Source organism: Platichthys flesus, chromosome 19 (assembly GCF_949316205.1).
Source record: "Platichthys flesus chromosome 19, fPlaFle2.1, whole genome shotgun sequence".
NCBI classification, from domain to species: Eukaryota; Metazoa; Chordata; class Actinopteri; order Pleuronectiformes; family Pleuronectidae; genus Platichthys; species Platichthys flesus.
This window is the reverse complement of record NC_084963.1, coordinates 13,553,978-13,559,977: the sequence shown is the minus strand read 5'-3', so window position 1 is coordinate 13,559,977 and position 6,000 is coordinate 13,553,978.

Below are 6,000 nucleotides of genomic sequence, written 5' to 3'. Positions count from 1 at the left end.
CAAATCGAATCATCTTTCTCTTGGCAGCGTGAATGTGTAATTTGATCAGAAACGCACAAATGAATAGACGGACAGCGGCAAATCACATAATCTCAACTCCACGGTGTAGAAATCCCATAGCAGCATGAAAGTAGGGCCGGATTAATCATTTAGGCTGGTGGCTCCCGACCTTTGTGGCAGGAAAAAAAGTGTTTCCCACCCGCAGGTATCACTGTGATATGATTTGTTCATTTGAAATCATTAAACGGCTCATTTAAACAGACGAGGTTGGCTCAAGATGGACCAGAACAGGAGGGTAACGGGTGGATATCATCAGTGAATATGACAAGTTACTAATCAAAGATATGGTTAACTTAATTTGATGGTTAAAAGATATATAAAGGAACCAATGTCTGTTTTCCGATCTCATTTTAAAGGTTTTTATTGCAACTCTTCACGCATCACTCGCAGGCGTCTAACTGCACTTTTCAGTCACTACAGATGTGTTCATGATGAACGTGCACGTTTTACATTATTCACATGCCTGTCACACCTGACACCTGTTCTTTGCTCTTTGTTATCACAATGCAAACACTGAAAAGAGGTGTTTTGCTTGATCACATAACTACCATAAATTAGAACAGGTTAAAACAATATGAAACTGCTGAAAGGTGCATAAATAATATATGCTGTGTTGGGTGTAACCCTCGTCTGCTGCTGTCATGCGTTGGTGCTTATTATTTATTATTGTGTGTGTGTGTGTGTGTGTGTGTGTTTTGTACCAAAATGATAATAACCAATATTTTCACTCTATGAGCAAAGGTTGTTATTTAAAAAGCTTTAAACACATAAATATAACACATTTTTTGTTTACAGCATCAATGTTTTTTTCCCACATTCTGACTTGAACGTGAACATGCTGAAATCGGAATGACTTCACAACTCAGCGAATTGGGACCTTTTGAGAGTCACTTGAATGGTTCCTAACATTCTTATCAGTGAGCATTCTAAGTTGTGGCTTCAATATAATGTTTCACTCACTATACAAAAAGCTATCAGTTCGTATTATCTTTGGAGTTTTCATCGTTCATTTAATCAAACCACAGACTTTTGTATCATGCACATGCACAAACTCCAGGCTGCCGTGTTCTGCCATCTGGCCACTCTCCCACACAGTCCAGATCTGTGAAGTGCAGCTCTGACTGTCGTCTCCCCTGAAAACTCTCTGTTTAGGGAACGCTGCAGTTCACTGACACGGCTCCTTGGATCTCGGTCACCACCACTGTGTGGCATCCACTGCTGCGTGTTCCCTGTGGTCAGAGGTCCACCTCTGGGAAACCTGACCCGACACTTCCCCAGAAGCTTTTACAGTCGGGAGATTACATTGAAGACGATACAGATGCAGGATATGTTTTGTGGGGTACGTGAAGATGTCGTGAGTGCAGTGGGACACAGTTAGTTTTCATGAAGTTTTTTTTCTGTCATTTAACGCAGTACTTCTGAGTCCAACAGGGAGTTCTTCCCGCCGAGCTCCTTGTCGTGCTTTGTATCTAACTGATGGGACGTGTCACCAAGTGTGCGGTGATGGACAGCAGTGATCCATGTGAGAGCTGCAGGGAGCTTAGTCCACATGCTTTTCTGAGCTTTTTGACAGAATCATGAATATTTGCCTAGAACTGACACCCTTCACTGCAGCAATAACTTTTTACTTTTTTTTTCTTCTTCATTTTCGATTCGTCCCTGACTCTCACAAAAAAGAATGTGAAAACTCACAGGGTGTGTAGCTTTGGAGCAGGATGTTTGACCAACAGCAGGCCAGCAATTAATCCTTTCCAAAGCTGCAATTAATTCTCATAGTCTCGTCTTCATTAAACACCCACTACCAACACTTGTTTATTGAATTCCCTGGTTTGTGTCTGGATACAGAGCTCGATTGGAGGCAGCCAAATGAAGCAGGTATTAACTGGAAATGATTTTCTCAAGCACTAGAAAAACATAAGAATAGTCCAAACTTCATGAAAAACAACTTTCCAACAGCTGAAGAAAATAATTTTGCTTTTTTTCTCAGCTGCATGGAAAACCCAAGTGTAACAAATAACATTAACAACAGCCGCTGTTCAATTTAGGTGTGTCAGAGAGCAGCTCAATGAAATGTTGCCATAACCGATTGTGATTAGGGCTGTATATAAAACTATCCAGAAATGAAACCTGAATATTTCGGACATGAACGCTGCTATCTTGTGCATTTGGAGCCAGAGTGTGGGTGGCAGTGATCAGGGAATGGAAGTAGGGATGGTATGGTGAGTCAGTCTCAGCTGTCATTATCATCATTATGTTTCTTCCCATTTTTATAGCATCAAATATCAAATTAAACCCGAATTTACCAGAATTATTTTTTGTTTGGTCTGTATCCCATCAAATAACATGGAGTAGGTGAGGTTTGTGACCTCAAGGCTATACTGCATCCATCCACCAGGGGCCGATCAAGGTGCTTTGACATCTCTTTTGGGCATCTCCTCATCTTAATATACAGTCTATGATTACGTCTGCCAATATGTCAACATGATCACTGTGTCAAAGTTTCTTTACAAGTAATGTCAGTGCAAACAAATAAGGAAAAACCCAAATACAAAGATTAACACACAGCTACACTGTTATGTCCATGAATGCTTGTATGATGTGTGCGTGTCTGTTTGAGGAGAGGAAAAGGCGTTCACTCAGAAGTGGTTCAAACCCCCTAATTTAAAGCACTTGAGAAACAAAGCTGCAGAATACCAAGGTGCGCCACGCGTCAATGATCCAAAAACAGAACATGTGAAAATGCTCTGAGTCAAAACCAGGAACCTGGAAGTTCCCAATAACAACACCTGGGGGCAGATCATCCACCAGGAAGGAGTATTGAGTTTAGATGAGCCAGCATGTACCATATCAGGGCCCTGCTCCTCAGGATATCGATTACACTTGTGCTTGACAGATCCCTGATAGATCAGTCGCTGTATCTAAGAAACCTGCGCACAGCCATTAATTAAATATCAACCTCCCTTTTTTTCAGCTTTTTTAATGTTAGAACATCGATAACACAAATTACAGTTATGCTAGTATTAATACAGGTCTCGTATTTTGCAAACTGCATTGCAGATCCAATAACATTTGGCAGCGCTTTAGCTCTGTGCCCTCTGGGAACCTCCGGGCGCTGTCGCATCAATACCACTGGCAATTAAAAAAAGAAATTCAACAACAACAGCAACAAATGAAGCAGCTTCCATTAGGTTCACAGCTGCGACGATATATAGATGAGTTTAGCTTTTTCTGCTGCAGGTGCTATGACACCTTTTGTCAGACTGAGGCATAAAGGATGTGCTAAGAATAGGCAGAGGTCGTCTGTGATGCTGGCCCATGCTGAGCTGGTGAACACTTTCTACCATGTCACAAAAAAATGAATACAGTAAATCTTTTATTATTTTTAGTCAAATACAACCGCTATGCTAGAACTGGGCTGCATTGCACGCAGGGAAAAGTATTAATCATTTAAAAGGCGATAAATTATTTGTTATCAGACCATGAGATTCCAAGGTAATGAGGCAACAAACTAGACAATATTATACGGATACTCCTTTATATTTTTATATTAAAGAGTGTTATACTAGAGGATCGATAGCAATCTGATATCATCCCATCTAGGCTAGACATTTGTTTATCTGGCTTTGCACAAGGTGTGGTACAAAGAGACAGGATCTGGTCGAGTAGCTGCGTCTTTATTTCCTGTTATTATTACACAGAACCGAGCTGACAAAGAAAAACAAGTGACGCCGCTTCCTGTTGGCTTCCGTCCGCCTGTGAAAGCAGGCGTCATTTGCTCCAACGAGTCCCGATCATCGGGGGCAGAGGCACAGGGTATGATGGCATGCACGGCAGACCTGGTCACAGATGGTACATTTAGGCGCCCCATAGGCTGCCTGCTGTCAGGACACACACGTTACACAAGAAACACCGTTTTTTTTCCCTGCGCTTTCACTTCAGACGTGCTGACACAAACACCTCCTTCAGGTCCTCCACTGTGCTAATATCACTGATACACACTTTGGGTATCTGACAGATTTCTCCATATACCTAAGCCTGTTTTTTTTTTTTCGTTTTTGCTGTGGATGAAACACAGTGTAAGATAATGTAATAGTTCAGATCAAAAATGATCATCTTGATTTTTGAACTGTGCCCATTTTCTGAGGAGTGGGTGTAAATATCCAGATCTGTGGGAAATGTGAGGACGCCTACAACCTCTGAGTGCAACAGATAATTGCACTCCGTGGCATCAGTTTCTGAGTTTCTGTTCCCAGGTCTGCAGGGAGCCTCTGAACAGTCTCACTTTTTTCTTGCTCTTTCTAAATTGACCTTATTGACTCCATCTCCATCTCTTTCTTGTGATAAAGTGCTTTTGGCAGATCTCATTAAAGTTAGACGCCACGTCTAAAGGAGGTTTATCGCGGATCTCCCCAAGGCCTGGCATCTCGTTAGCAACATTGAAAAGTTCTTGAATCAATCAGAAATATGCCCCCCCCCCCCCCCCCCTGCTGTTCTATCTCCTGACAGACTTTAGATGTCTTAAGTCTTGCTAGTTGAGGGGTAAAAAAAACTGTGAGCTCCTTAAAAACCAAAAATATAACTGTATGTGTAAATAAAAGTGACGACTTGTGACAAACTAACCTAAAACAGGTCCCCTCAGCAAAAATGAATATATCTGGACCCAGTGGCCCCTCATGGCGGCCTTATATTGTCTGGTATTTGTAGTACAGAGTCGCAAAAAAGTGTGTTGTAAACATTTCCTTAAAACACGTGTAGTTTGGGTCGAATTAAGTACAACTGGAATGGCATTCAGTGGAGCACATATCTCTCCCAAGGCCCAACCGTCCCCCTATAAAACCTGGAGTTGAATCTGGATCTGCACATAAATATCCCAAAATGTATCTGATCTTTTTTCATCAAGCTCCAGGAATTAATCTCTGAGAAATCAATCTCTTTTCTAAAAAGAAAAGTCTACATAAAAGTTTAATTGGTTCTTCCCTGAACTCTTATTCATCCTTTAACCGGGTTTTGTAGTATTCCGTCCAGGAGTTTTTTTGTAATCCTGCAAACTAACGATGAAAACGTGACGTCCTTGGCGGATGCAGCAGCTCATATGGAGTGAATCCGGTGCTTTGTGGTGCCCAACAAACCTGGATTCTTGTAAGTCACATATTCCTGCTCATGTCTGTCAACTTTTTAAGACACGTTATGACTTTTAATTTCTTATTTAAATGTCAACTCCGTTTCTAGTCCCGGCAAAGTCATGAGGCTTTTGAAAGCAGAAACCTTTCCGGGGAAAAAAACACACAACAATCGTTTCAGTATTTCAGAAAAGAAAAGCTTTCCTTTTTTATCCCATCAGTACACAGTAAATACACAACTGAAGCCTTCACTTGAACGTTCAGACGTGTGACAGTAGCTGACACACTGCTCCGCCATCCATGAAGAACATGCTGGAAAGGGATAACTGTGAGAGGAGCGTTGGAGAGAGACACACACAAGAGCATAGGCCTCAAAGGAAGTGGAAATATACTTCTTAACCTTATACAGAGTAACTGGGGAAAGCTTTTTGAAAACTGTAAGAAAAAATGAAAATCCTCCCCAACAAAAAGAAATATTACAGATGAGGGAAATTATAATTGCTTCTTCGAGAATTTGCATCTGCTGTGAAGCTGCAGAGTAAAAAAAATATAAATAAATTAGAACACAGACACAATCAAAAAGCTTGAGACCAACTTGTTATCAGAACAGACACGACACCAGTCAGCATCAAGATGGGTGACAAGACAGACCATATCGTCTTGATTGCCCCCTGGTGGCTGGCTGCAGTATAGGTTATATAGCCTGTCTCCTCCATGTTAGTGGATGTAAAAATGACTCATGATCGGTCGAGCGTGCGTATCAGCGGGACTTCGTTTCCAAGGCTCCATCCCAGATTGCTACTTCGGACATTCTGGCTCC